A 15553-nucleotide genomic window follows, 5' to 3' on the forward strand; every position below is an offset into this window, starting at 1 on the left:
AAATGTCACCACCCCTCCACTCCCTGCTCAAAAATGCAGAGGTAGCTAATTTTATCTCCCTTCTTATTGCGATGTTGAAACTACTGACCCACATGCACAGTTGCTCAAGGTTTGATTGCTATATGACCTTTCCGGGGTGGCAGTAATGAGCAGTCTGCCATCTTGTCCCCACAGCGCTGGCAGGAACACAAGTTACCAGGCAATCCAGCTGGAAAGGAAAGTCACCCCACCCTGACATGGAAAATTTCAAAAGCCCACCCTTTCATGCAAGCCCACTTTGTCCCCTGCTTATAAAAGCAGCTAGGAGAGCCAGCCCCCCAGCTACTTCAGGGCACCTTCGTTTCCTCTGTGCCACCTTCCCTGTGCTTGAGCATAAGCTTAAAAATCCGTCTGAAAATTTCTCTGGGGTTTTCTCTAGATTTCTATATAGGGGAACCCAAGAACCTCAGTGCTGGTAACAGCAGTCCACCTTTGTTAGCAAGATGATTGCAAAGGTCAGAACTGTGGACCTGGTCTGGGGAAATGCATTCTGAAATATTCTCCAAAAAAAGATAATGTTGTCTAGTACATTGACAGGAGATTAGGTAATAGTTTCAGGCTCAGCTGCAGGACTTGTCCCTGTGCCTGTATTCCCCTTCAGGCCTAAATTAATTAACATCTCATAAATAAGTCAAGACTTAGCCATCAGTAGATATGCACATGACCGAGGGGAAAGGAAACCAGCTCTATAGTCTTCTGCATTTGGAGTAACTGGATGGAAAGGGGGTCACATGGAAGGATGGCAATGCTCATTTTGTGGGACAGGAAGAGGGGGTGAGCACCTTCTTGCTGATCCCTTTCTTGTTTGCTGGACAGATGATTGAGCTAAGCAAGGGAAGGGGTCCTGAGAAAGACAGCCTGAGAGGCTCAGATAAAGGTAGTCACCTCCTAGTTCAGAGCAAGGGCTGGCATCTCAGCTGACCTGCCTGCAGTCTACTCACTAGTCCTGTGACCTGGGGTGAGTTGCCAGCCTTCCTGAGCCTCAGGCTCCTCATCTGTAAAATGGGCACAGCAGTAGTTCTTTCTGCAAAGTGTGGTTGTAAGAATTAAATGAGGAATCTGTGTGACTGACCCAGAGTTGGAACTACAAAAATATTAGTCCAAACCCCCCACCAATACATGTGAATGCCCTTTCTTCTTTGACAGAGCATAGGGTGTAGAATGCCTCTGAAGGGAGCAAGTTAACAAAGCACAGGGATTGAGAATGTTGGCCCCTGAGCACACCTCCTGTGTTGGAATCTCTCTCTGAAAACAACTTATTATGTGACCTTGGGCTAATTATGTAACTTCTCTGTTATCACCTCAGCCTCCTTATCTATAAACTAAGATAAAAATGCAGATCTCAGAAGGTTGACTGTGAGAATCACATGCTATAATATAGGTGAGCACTCATCGTGGGGCCTGGCATATATGGTTGACCCTTGAACAACTTGGGGGTTAGGGGAACCGACCCCGTGTACAGTCAAATATCCACATAAAACTTTTGACTCCCCCAAAGTTTAACTACAATCACCCTTTGGTATCTGCAGGATTCGTTCCAGGGCCTCCTGCAGATAAAAAAATCCGAGGATGTTAAGGTCCATTATATAAAATGGAATAGAACGATGCATGCAGTCAGTACCCTGCATCTGCAGATTGCCAACCACAGACTGAAATACTCTTTTTGATCCATGTTTCCTTGAATCTGCAGATGCGAAACTTGTGGATACAAAGAGCCAATTGTATATTTGAAAAAATCTGAGTGTTAGTGACCCCTTTCAGTTCAAACCCATGTTATTCAAGGGTCAACTATAGTAGATGCTCAACAAACGTAAGCCTTTCTCTTTGACCTACTTGCAAAAATTTATCATTTTTTAAAATTTGAAGTAAAATTCACATAATGTAAAATTAACAACTATTTTAAAGTGTACAGTTCAGTGGCATCTAGTATATTCATAATGTTGGGCAAACATCACGTCTCTCTAGTTCCCAGACATTTTCATTACCCTAAGAGAAAAACCTGTGCCCATGAAGCAGTTAATTCTCCACACATTGCTCCCCCAGCCCCTGAAAACCACTGGTCTACTTTTTGTCTCTATAAATTTGCCTATTTTGGATGTTTCCTGTAAATGGAATTATACAGTGTATCTTTTTGTGTCTGGCATCTTTCACTTGGCATAGTATCTCAAGGTTTAGAAGCCATTGTTTTGATTATTACTACTCTCTAAATGCTTCTGGCTAACATTCCAGAATTATTAGATTCCTCTTTGGAAGTGAAGATAAAATAATAATAGAAGTTAATGGTTAGAATGCTTTTACAGGACAAGCAGAGCTTCCTTCTCTGCATGTTTGAGTGTCAGATATTTTGCAGTAAGTGAGAGACCAAGGTGTTTTTGGGTCACTGCAGCCCCGTAGTGGCACAAAAGAGTGTCATCAACAACCAGACAAACCAGGTTCTTCCTGTAACATGCACTCATTGAATGCCTGGCTACTTGGGTCACAAAAGTGAACAAAAAGAGATAGGTTCCTAGGGATGACTGTGTCAGGAGGAATAAGTGAGTAAATCTATATGAAGGGCTTAGACCAGTGTCTGTCAAGTAGTACTCAATAGATCACAGCTATTATTATTATTGTTATATTAGTGCCTTGTTTGATTGATGTTTTCTGATAATTAAGAAGTAGAAGTAGTAGTAGCAAGATAGATAGATAGATAGATAGATAGATAGATAGATAGATAGATAGATAGATAGATAGATAGGAGATAGATGCAGTCCTTTGGGGATTCTTCCAGTTGCTATGTAGATCAATTCCAATTATGCATCCCCTGCGTAAGAAAAAAACTATAACTATAGGTGAGTTCAGGAACACCATGAGAGAAACCTGAACCCCACTGGTCACTTGACCTATATAAGCCCTCTCTGACTGGTGGGCAACAGTGGCATTTTGGGTCTACAGAAAGTAGTATCAGTTCAAAGCTAATGATTAGGAATCCTCCCAAATTCTGATTATTTCCCCTTTTCTAATCAATCCACAGTCACCTGGTAAATGGCATCAGGCGCCTTGGAGGAAGACTGGGAGGTACAAATTCCCAATGGTATGGCAAGTTCCTTCTTTAATAGGCCAGTCTCCCCCTCATTCAAGGGGCGCTGGGTGTGTGAACTGTCTCATGTCTGGAAATCGACTGAGGAGCCATGCCTTCTCCATTATGATGAATCAAATCAGACTTTTCTTCACCAAACCTAAAGCTTTTTAGCTATACAAATCAAATCAGACATTTGAAGGCTAGCCATCTGTATCAGTTCTGGGGAGACCATGATCAACTAGCCCATGCCCAAGATCTGTGGGTCAGACTGCTGATTACTGATCACTCTGCTGCCCATTGCTGTAGCCATACCCCCATGTCTTTGTGAATCAAGTGCAACCACTTGGTCTCTCTTATCCTAGGATGCCATTGTTTGCCTCTCTGAGAATCTCACCAACAAAGAAAGGACCAGGAATTGCAGCTGAACTTTCTAACTTTAAATGAATGTTTGAAGGCTAAGATATAGATATCTTGATATTCATGTAATTAATATAAATGCGTAACTAATACCCCCAATCTAGTCCTTTAAAAAACACACCTGTCCTTTAAATCATCGAAGAATGCTGAAAGCCCAATAGAAAAAAGGGTAAAGGATACAATTTCCTAAAAAAGTAATACATATAGCCAGTGAGCATAGGAAAAAATAGTTAACTCCACTAATAACAGCATTAAAAATAAGACAACAAAGAGACACTTTTTCACCTTTGGGGAAGGGTGTGGAGATCCTAAAGGACCTATGTTTTGTAGTTGGTGTATAGATTGGTACACAGTTTCTGCAGGACAACAGCATTGTACATCACAACCCTTCAAAATATGTTTACCTTTGATCACAGTTCTACAGTATTTATTCTAAGGAAATAATATTAAATTGAATGTATGAAGAGGTTGCAGAGCCGGTTTTATGAGCAAAATCTTGGGAATACCTAAATATTCAACAATAGGAACTTGGTTTAAATGAATGATGGTATATACATGAAATGTTATGCAAACATTCAGTCAATAAGCATTTGTTGAGCACCTACTTGGTAACAGTACTGTAGTAAAATTGAGGAATACAGATTATCTCTTTTTTATGGAGCTTACATTTTAGGTGTTGGTGATATAGAATAAACAGACCAATTTTTAAAAGTTGAGTCATGTAAGTGCTATGCTGAAAGTAAAAACGGTGGTATGAAGAACAGTGACAAAGGATGAGGTTACTTGAGGTTAAGTAGATCAGGAAAAGCCTGACTGAGGAGGTGACACTTAAGTAGAGATTAAATGGCGAAGATATTGGAAATAATTATTATGTAGGCCTATATTATTTTATATGAAAATACAGTACAAACCCTATTTTTTCATAAAACCATATTTGTAGGGGTAAGTTAAGGGGTATATGACAGAAATAAGTCTGAAGGAATCGATATTGATTAGAATGGCTTTCCTGGCTGCTAATAACTAAACCTGACTAAAAGCTGATTTAATGATAAAGTAAGTTATTGATTCCTATAATTGAAAAAGCAGGCTTTCCAGAGGCTGAATAATATCCCATAGGGCCTGTTGTCTTTCTTTCCCTTTCTTCTGCATTCTGTGGAGTTGCTCTCTCTCTTATGGTTCCAAGAAGGCTGCCAGCAGTTCCTAGGCCTAGGTTTCTTTATTCATGTCTGGTAGCAAGTAGAGAGCATCTTGCTTTCAACATCCCAGAAAGACACAAACTGTAGTCTGATTGCATGAGCTTCGGTCACGTGACCATTCCTGAACCAAATTCCTTAGCCAGGGTGATGGCGCATAAGCTATCGGGTACCCAGAAATGCAGCTTTTTAAACCACCAGGCTGAGAACCAGGGCAAGAGAATATGTCCCAAAGGCAGTTTGGGGAAACTTTTTGTACAGGAAGAGGGGAAAGTTTTGTGTACCAAATCCCAGTTGTTACATACAGAAAAACACCAAAAAGTAAATAGTGTTTGTAACGCTGAGCTTTGGATAATAGAATTACTGGTGATTTTCACTTTCTTTTTTATACTAAGGTATAAACAATGAGAATATGTTGATTTTATAGCTACAAAACAACAAAGCTATTTCTATTTTTTAAATCTGGCAAAATGAATATAGGCTTTTTTCGGACCTTTAACAACTCTGTACTTTCAGATTGCTTCTCCTTTGTAAAGTGTTGTTCTTGCAATAAAACCAGCTATTCTGGCCTTTTCCCTAAGTAAAAATGAAGGCCCTGTTATAGGCATTCCTGGGATCCTCAATGAAGACTCATACTCTCACTCCTACCCACCTAGTTTCCCTTAACAATTTAGCAGTGCCTGCTGGCTTGCTCTCGCCCATTTCAAATGATCTATACTGGGCCACTGTATGTGATAGGCAATTCTTTTGCATGCAGTTCAGTTACAAAATATAACAGTGCCATCTAATCCTTTCTTGGGTCTCATGAAGCCCAGCTCTACAAGGAAATACCTATTTAATCAAGGTCATTTTTCCAACAATGAAAATTTGTTTCACTAACATCAATCTTCTACCCAACTGGTCTGTTTCAGCACTTTTCTAGATACACAGTACCTCCCATTTCCATGCTGAATTATAGTGTAATCTTTTTGAAGATTGCCCGATTCAACACATGCTTACAACATTGACACTACTCAACTGAAGTATGATAATGTGCACAGCAACAACCAAGTTTAGTTTTGTAACAATAAATGTCCTGACTGCTGCCTGTGAAGGGTAATTGCACAATGTTATAGATTGTTATATCTTTGCAGCTTAATTTCAAAGAAAAAATATGTCTTAGAATCAATGACAGCAAGTTTTGTTGTCTAATAGGGAGAAGTCTTCCATCTTGGTGGTGGTTGTTTTAAGACACTAAATTTTGGGAGTGATTTGCTGTACAACAAAAGCTTAATGATACAATTATTTATAAAAATAACCACGAAATGCATCTGTTTCTAAAATTATACAAATTCCTCATTAAATAAAAGTTAGACATCTGTACAGCATCAGTTCTTGACCACACGTTTTCTGTGCTTAGGATAAAAGGAGAAATGCTAACTTCTTAGCCATTGCCTTTATTTAAATGTCAGCTTGTTTCTGTAAATAACCGCCTAGGTTAGGAAAGCTGAAAGTCACCAAGATTTAAGCGAGGGAGGAAAGACAAATGAGCTCAGATAAACCACAAATCACATTATGGCTGAGAACTCAGACTGATATTTATGAACATTTATAGAAAGATTCAGTCATTTAAAAATATGTGCTTTTAGTGATGAATAATAAATACTTCCAGAATTAAAAGGATTTTTTCCTGCTTCAGCCCCATTCCAGTCTGGTTTCTCCTCCAGAGGAATAAAGTGTCAGAATGTCATTTGAGCAATCTAATGTCTAGATTTTTAAAATTTTAACCTCACCCAAGGATATGTTCATTGACTTTAGAGAGAGGAAGGAGAGAGAGAGAAACAGCGATTGCCCCACCCCCCAGGCATGTGCCCCAACTGGGAATCAAACAGGAGACCCTTCGGTGAATGGGAGGATGCTCTTTGCTATTGATAGTCATTGGAGCTGGGTGATGGGCACATGGGGGAGGGGGTGCAGGTTGTCATTGTTCAGTTTTCTCTAGTTTGTAGTATGTTTGAAAAATTTTTATAAGAAAACATTTCTTTAAAAGGCTGCCATTTAAAAATATATATATATTTTTTATTGAGTTCAGAGAGGAAGGGAGAGGGAAAGAGAGAGAAACATCAGTGATGAGAGAGAGTCATTGATTGACTGCCTCCTGCACTCCCCCTGTTGGGGGTTGAGCCCGAAACCCTGGCATGTGCCCTGACCAGGAATCAAACCACAGTCTCCTGGCTCATTGGTCGATGCTCAATGGCTGATCCATGCCAGCTGGGCAAAAGGCTACCACTTTTAAACAAAGTTCCAAATAATGATTTGTAGTAAATGAGTATTTATCCATATTGGTGTTTAATAATTAGGTGCTCAAAATGTACATTACTCTCTAAGAAATACAGATTGTTTCTGCTAGAAGTAGGCTCTGAAATATTTATGATTTTACAATACAGTGTCTGTGATTTGCTTTAAAGTATTCCAGTGGTGAAGGGAATAGAGATTTTGGATGCAACAGTGTTGGCCATGGGTCAGTAATGGTTGGGGATATTTGTGCTGTCCTTTCTACTTTTGTGGATGTTAGAAATTTTCCATAATAAAAACAGTTTTAAAAAGATATGCTTATGGCCCAGCAGTTCCACTTTTGGATATGTACTCCCGAAGATCTGTTTGTGCACCCATGTTCATAGCAGCGTTATTCACAATAGCCAAAAAGAGAAAGCAACTCACATGTCCATTAATGGTTGAATGGATAAACAAAATATATCATATCCATATAATGGAATATTTTTCAGCCTTAAAAAGGAAGGGATTCTTACACTTGCTACAACATGGATAACCCTTGCAGACATTATGCTAAGTGAAATAAGACACATCAAAAGGTCAAATTGTATGATGCTACTTATAAGAGGTACCTAGAGTAGTCAAATTCATAGAGAAAGAAAGTAGAATCGTGGTTGCCAGGTGCCGGAGGGGAATGGGAGTTATTGTTTGATGAGCATAGAGAAAAAAAGCTATGGAGATGGCTGCACAATTATGTGAATGTGTTTAGTGGCACTGAATTGTACACTTAAAAATGGATAAAATGGTAAATGTTATGTATAGTTTACCACAATAAAAATATTTTTTGAAAGATATGGCTAATTATCAAAAATGGTACTAGGGAGAGAGTACAGAGAGAAAAAACTTGAACTATATGTGAATGTGATAAACACTGCTTGATCTCTAAGAGCTATGGTAATCCTTTCCGTTGTCACGCATGGTGTCATTTCCTTAAACAGATTCTCTGGTTTACAGTCTTGCCTGGACCTTCTTACCCTAGAGTCCTTGTGCTTCAGAGTCAGGAGCTGATGTGTGTCACAGAGCCTGTCGGATAAAATGTGGGGAGAACATCACCGCCCTGCCTTTGGCTGTCTCCTCATTGCTCCCAGGAGTTTGGTGTCCCAAAGTCTGCCAGCTCAGAGAGTGCTCCATGCTCCTCCTGGCTGTCTCTCCTGCTAACCAGACCTAACCACCAAGCAACTCCACGTTTTTCTGTGGAGAAACCCAAGGCCCAGAGGAGGAATGTGGATCCTTGACTGGCCAGAGGAAGGAGACAGTGGGAAGGGACAGATACCAGTGACCTGCCCCTATTCTCTGCACTTCACACATGATACTTCAGACCTTTAGAGCGTAGGAGAGGAAGTAGATTCTCTGAGTGCTTCTACTCAGCTCGCTTTCAGCTTTCACCAGTGCCCAGGTCTGTTGGTGCTCACTTGGTGTTCTCTGAAACTACCTAGAAGTCTGTATTGTCTTGTAAAAGACTCCCAGGATACTCTTGCAGAACTCAGCAGAAGCTCTTTTGTGGCCTATAATTTGGAAGATGTCCAATAGTGGTAATAAATCCATCAAAATAAAAAATATCAATGGTCATTTAAAGACACATTCTACACCTCAAGTGGAAGATGTTGTAAACACAGCCACTTAAAGATAGACAAGGCAAATTTACAAAAAAAGCAGAGGTCAAACTATTTTAAAACAAGTTGTTTCTGTCAATTACCCATATGATTTGTTTTTTCACTTGTTTATACCTTAGCTCTCCTCCCAGAGATGTGTAGAGTAAAATAGATTTTTTTTTAAAAAGGCAACAATATCAGGGTGGAGAAAGCCGGTGCAGGAAAAGAACATGGCACAGGGGTGACTCAGGTGTACACAGTGGTGCCACAGGATCCTGTACTTGATGCTGGTGGTGTGACATAGGTTTGAATCTGAACTTCTCAGCAGTCAAAGTGGGCAGTGCTGTCAATAACAAGAATCACAGAATTGTTAAAAATAAACCAGCTATTCAGAAGAAGCAGAACTTTTCCTGGAACTTCCTTTCCTACAATTCCCAGGAGACCCTGGGTGATGTAAGAGACAATGGCCTTACAGTCACCCTTCCAAAAACAATAGGTAGTTTCAAAGAGCCTTTTCTGAATGTGTCATTCAAGGTGAGAAAGGAGGGACACAGAAGTAAATGTCATTAAAGACTTTCCAGGCATGGCCAAAGACTGTAGTGCAGGCGCATAGCTCTCAGATGGCCAGACATAGTTGAAAGACTATGTTTTAGACTATCAGGTGGACTGAAAATGGTGTAACACTCCATGACTGTTATTTTCCATGGCAATACTATTGACAGAAATTAGCCAACAGCTCTGGCCAAGTGGCTGAGTTGGTTGGAATGTTGTCCCATACACCAAAAAAAGGTTGCAGGTTCAATTCCCGGTCAGGACACAAACCTAGGTTGCGGGTTTGATCTCTGGTTGGGGTGTGTACAGGAGGCAACCAATCGATGTTTCTTTCCCACATCGATATTTCTCTTTCTATCTCTCCCTTCTTCTCTCTTAGAATGAATGAAAACATATCCTGGGGTGAAGATTTTTTTAAAAATTGGAGAACAACTCTTATCTTTGGGACTTCCAAGAGTTGAAGGGAGGGTCTCAAAGGGGAGCTTTGCCTCCCTGCAACAGATACTGCGACTAATCAGTGAACACACAACTGACTACCCGAGAGACCCATCTGATCACCTCAGGGTCTTGTCAATGAAACTCATACCTGCTCCTTGACTGGACCCTTCGCCTGGGTATCAAAAGCATTGAACTTAGCTTTTGTGACCTGGTTCTCTTTCTGGCACACTGTACTGGCACTGGCCCACCCTCACCCTGTGGCCTGAACCCTCCTGAGCCCCGGTCTTGTCCCTGTAGTTGTCCTGGGGCTGGCAGCTCTTACAGTGCTCTGATCTTATTATCCACCAGGTATTCAGAGATACTGTCCAGAATATGCCCAGTCTCTGTATCTTTTGACTTGACGAAAACGCTTGTATCAAGGTCAAATTGACTTCCTCTCCTAGACTCTAAATTGCTTTGTTATCTTCCTGGCAGTGGAAGTGACAGAAGAAAAGCATTCTGGGACTAGGGCAGATGTGTTTATGGGAGTGAAAAACCATAACAGTTTTTTCACCTACCACTTTCATTGACTGAAACAAAAATATTTTCATGTGAAATCCAGACCAGAAACAGTTGTTTGTTTTCTATTTTGGTGTAATTGGTGTTTTATAGATCAGTAGTTGTTAACAAAAGCTCAGTGTGAGGCCAAGTTCGGGCAGTTTGTTCTGCCTTGCACACTTGCTGTTTTTATGGGCCTGATCCTTTGTGTCCCACATGGTCTCTGAGTGGCCAGGAGAATGACCAGACGTCATCTGTCACTAGCAGGATCTTGAAGCAAAGGTTTTCTGAGTGCCAGGTATAACCTATGTGGGGCATCTTCTTGAAGGGATCCCCTATCCTGGATCTTAAATAGCCTGGCACAGAGAGGACTCATCAACAGGCATTAACTTGTCTTTGGGACTTCCAAGAGTTGAAAAGGAGGGTCCCAAAGGGGAGCTTTGCCTCTCCACAACAGATATTGGGTCTAATCGATGAACACACAACTGACTATTGGCAAATGTGTTAGTCTCACATAGAGTCCCTCACAGTGAGTGTTGGTCCGCTCTCAGCCCACTTCCTACTGTATTTGCATATGCAACCTGCCCTTTGTCTTTCAGAAGGGAGGGATGGGGGTAGCCAGAAGGGAGTTGTGCAGGTGGGTCTGTACAGGACTTTCCTCAGCTCTCTGCATAGACCTGTTGCTTAGACCTCTTCATTGTGGTAACTTCATAAAAACACCAATTTTAAGAAAAAGCACTTTTTTGCACATGTAAAAATTCTGGTATGTTTGCTTTAAAAATCTGTGGTCACAATCTGTAGTATATTTAAACTGGTACAACTTTGATTAACTTGCTTAATAAAACTTACTTTTGATATGTGACTTTATAATTATTTTTCCATCTTTATTGAGGTATAATCGATAAATAAAAATTGTATTTATGTTTAGGTATATAACTTGATGTTTTGATATATGCATACAATGTGAAATAATCACAATCAAGCTAATTAATACATTCATCAACTCACATATTTACCCTTTCCTTTCTTCCCCCCTTCCTTTGCCCCTCCCTCCCTCCCCCCTCCCTCTCTTTCCCCCCTCCCCCCTCCCTCCCTCCCTCCAGTAAGAACACTTAAGATCTCTCCTCTTGGCAAACTTCAAGTATACAATACAGTATTTTTTATTGTAGTCACATTGCTGTATGTTAGATCTCTAGAATTTAATAATCTTGCAATATTGAAACATTGTACCCCTTGACTAACTTTTCCCCATTTTTTGCCTCTTACCAGCCTCTGCAAACCATCATTCTACTTACTCTATGCTGCTATGAATTTGTCTATTTTAGATTCTACATATAAGTGAGATCATGCAGTATTTGTCTTTATGTATCTGGTTTATTTCACTTATCCTTTAGGTTCATCCATGTTACAAGTAGTAGGATTTCTTCTTTTTTAAGGCTGAATAATGTTCCACTGTGTGTGTCACACACATATATAATGACCATTGTGTGTATATGTGTACATACATATAGATAAATAGATATCTATAATATCTATAGATAATGTATGTACAATGTGTGTCCATTCATCAATCAGTAGACACTTAGATTGTTTCTATGTCTTGACTAATGTTGCAGTGAACATGGGGGTGCAGGTATCTCTTCAAGATACTGATTTCATTTCCTTTAGATATATACCCAGAAGTGGGATTGCTGGATCATAAAGTAGTTCTATTTTAATATTTTGAGGTACCTCCATACTGTTTTCCATAACAGCTGTAACAATTTACATTCCCATCAGCAATGTACAGGGTTCCTTTTTCTCCACATCCTTGCCAATACTTGTTATCTTTACCTAGCTGTCAATTTCTCCCTTTGGATCTGTCAACATTTGCTTTCTACATTCTAATGTTGGGTGCATATGTATTTATAACTGTTATACTTTCTTGCTGAATTGACCCTTTTATCATTATATAATAACCTATTTAGTCTCTAGAGCAGGTGTGGGGAACGTTTTTTTTCTGCCAAGGGACATTTGGATATTTATTATGTCATTCGAGGGTCATACAGAATTATCAACTTAAAAATTAGCTATGAAAAAAGGTCCTAGATTTATTGAATTTTGAGTCCGCCTGTGGTTGCCTTAGCAGGACCAAACCAAATAATACGGCCCACAGGTCGGATGTTCCCCACTCCTGCTCTCGAGGCGGTTTTTTACTTAAAGTTGGTCTGATATAAGTGTAGCTATTTCTGCTTTTTCTTTTCTTTCCTTTTTTTAGGTTACTATTTGCATAGAATATCTTTTTCCATCTCTTCACTTTCAGCCTATGTGTGTCCTTAAATTTAACATGAGTTTCTTGTAGACAGTATATCATTGAATCTTCTTTAAAATATCAATTCATCCATTCCATTCCTTTTGATTGGGAAGTATAATTCATTTACTTTTAAAGTAATTATTAGTAGCCCTGGCTGAGTGGCTCAGTTGGTTGGAGAGTCATCCCATACACCAAAAGGTTGTGGTTCGATTCCGGGTCAGGGCACATACCCAGGCAGCAGGTTCTATTGGGGCACATGTGGGAGGTGACCAGTCGATGTTTTTCTCTCTCACATCGATGTTTCTCTCTCTCAAATTCAATAAAAACATATCCTTGGGTGAGAGTTTAAAAAAATGTAATTATTGATAAAGACTTGCTAACGTCATTTTGTTAGTTGTTGTCTATCTGTTTTGCAGTTGTTTTTCCTCTCTTCCTCTTCTGCTGTCTTCCTGTGTTGTTTGATGGTTTTGTTTGTTGTTTTTTTTTTGCAGTGATTTGTTTGTATTCTTTTCTCTTTATCTTTTACGTATGTATCTGTTACAGGTTTTTTTCTTTGTGGTTATCCTGAAGCCTCCAAAAAATACCTTGTAGTTACCACCAAATTGATAATTTAACTTCAAGCACGTACAAAAACTGTTAAATCATTGCTTTCTAGGGGAATGGGGCCTGACACCTCTTCGTCTGCCATCTTGTTGATGTCACCTCTTTGATATGTGACTTAATTTCCTAAGTAAGATATCTTCACACTTTCTTCCCAATCCATCCATTCCCCCTGCTGCAAAACACCTTCTGGTAATTTAAATTGTGGTTCATTTTGTCTCTCCTCCCACTGCTTTCTATGCCATTCCTTGAGCCTGGCACTTCTTAAGGTTAATGCATAGAAAGGGACATCATCACCCTGAAACATGGGTTGAATTATTTTGCCTGAGCCTGAATTAAATAACTGATAGAACATTCTTTGAAGTGGTATGTATGGTGCTTGCCTGGCTGAGAGATGGACCATCTCTTCCCTCTCAAGTCCGCAGTGGATACCTTGATTCCATTGGGGTGGAAGATGGGGAGGCAGAGACAACATTTGGGGCCAGATGCTCAGCTTGTGGATGGCCTCTACTTCCAGTGGAGAGTGTTGCATGTGGAGGCTGTGCAGGTTCCTAGAGCTGGAGGAGCTGAGTGAGGAGACAGGGCTTGGAAAACATGAGTAAAATGGAAGAGAACCATTTGACCAAGGAAGGAGAGGCAGCCTTAGCTCCTGGGCTTTGTGGGGGGTGACATCTGTCCTTTCAGTTTTCTCCATTTCCTCTTCCCATGGGTAGGGAACAAAAGAGTTTCTAACTGTTATACCTGTTCTCAAGCAAGTAATTTGTAAATGAAAATCTAGGGACTTTCAGACAGGATAACTCCAGGCTCTGCTCAGTGGGGCAAAGATCATTCTGGACATTTCTTCACATGCTACTTCCATCCAGTGAGGCTGGTTTTACCTCAGAAACTTACGGCCTTTTCGTTAATCTGGGTGTTTCATTAACCCTAAACCTTTGCTTGTCAGCCATGATTAGGCTTGGGTTTGGTTTCTTTTACATTAACTTTGAGATAATTGAGATTTATATGCAGTTATAAGAAATAATACACACAAAACCTGTATATACTTTAGATGGGTTCTGCCAGTAGTAACGTCGTGCATAATTATAGTACATGGTCACAACCAGGAACTGACATTAATATAACTTATTCACTTTCTTGAGATTTTACCCCACTGTTTCACTTGCACTGTGTGTGTGTGTGTGTGTGTGTGTTTTGTTCTATGTAGTTTTATCAAGTTTTAGAGTTTGGTGACCACCACCACAGTCAAGATACAAAATAGTTCCATTACTACAGGGATCCCTTTTGTAACTGCATCTACTCTCTTTCCCACCCCTAAACCCTGGCAATCTCGAGTCTTCCCTCCATTTGTATTGTTTCATCATTTTAAGAATGCTACATAAATAGAATCATACAATATGCAGTCTTTTGAAATTGGCTTGTTTCACTCAGTATAATTTCCGGAACAGTCATCCAAGTTGTTTGTATCAATAGTTCATTCCTTTTTATTGCTGATTTTTTTTGCTGTGATATCAATGTACCACAATTTGTTTAATTTAAAAGAAATTCAGGTTGTTTCTAGTTTGGGGGTACAAATTAAGCTGCTACAAACATTCATTCATGTACAGGATTTTGTGTGAAGATATGTGTTCATTCCTGGGGGATGGGGAGGGATGCTCAGGTTGCACAGTAGTTGCAGATTTAGTTTTTCCAGAAACTACCAAACTATTTTCCGGAGGGCTGTACCATTTTACATTTTTACCAGAAATGTACACGTGATCCAGTTAACTGCATCCCTGCTAGGATTTGATTTTGTTACCATTTTTTGTTAGTCATTCTGATAGTTGTGTAGAGACAATTCATTGTGAATTTAATTTGCATTTCCCTGATGGATAATTATGCTGAACTTCTTTCCATGTGTTTATTGGTCACATATATGTCTTCCTCAGTGAAATGTCACTTCATGTCTTTTGTCCATTTTCTAATTGTATTGTTTGTCTTTTTATTTTTGAGTTTTGACAGTTCTTTATATATTCCAGATACTAATCTTCTACCATACAGGTGATTTGCAATTTTTTTCTCAGTCTGTAGCTTGTTTTCTCACCCTTTAACAGGACTTTTACAGAGGAAGAGTTTTAATTTTGATGAGGTTCAGCTTTCAGTTTTTCCTTTTATATATATCGTGTGATTGGCGTCAAAATTATTAACTCTTTGCCTAGCCCTAGATCCCAAATATTTTATCCTATTTTTTCTAAAAGATTTATAATTTTAATAGTACATCTAACTCTGTGTCCCATTTTGAATTAATTTTTGTATAAGGGCTGAGATTTAGGTCAATGGTGTGATTTTTTTGGTTTTTTTTTTTTTAAACCTGTGGATATCCAATTGCTCCAGCGCCAGTCGTTGAAAGGGTTTTTACTTTTATTTATTTTTTATTCACAAATGGGAGCGAGGTGGGAGGGGGGTGGAGAGAGAGAGAAGTAGCTATTTATTTTAATGACGTAATTGGCCATAAGCTGTGGCAGGTTTAGGGACACTGGGA

The sequence above is a fragment of the Miniopterus natalensis genome, chromosome 12 (assembly GCF_054644295.1).
Source record: "Miniopterus natalensis isolate mMinNat1 chromosome 12, mMinNat1.hap1, whole genome shotgun sequence".
Taxonomy (NCBI): Eukaryota; Metazoa; Chordata; class Mammalia; order Chiroptera; family Miniopteridae; genus Miniopterus; species Miniopterus natalensis.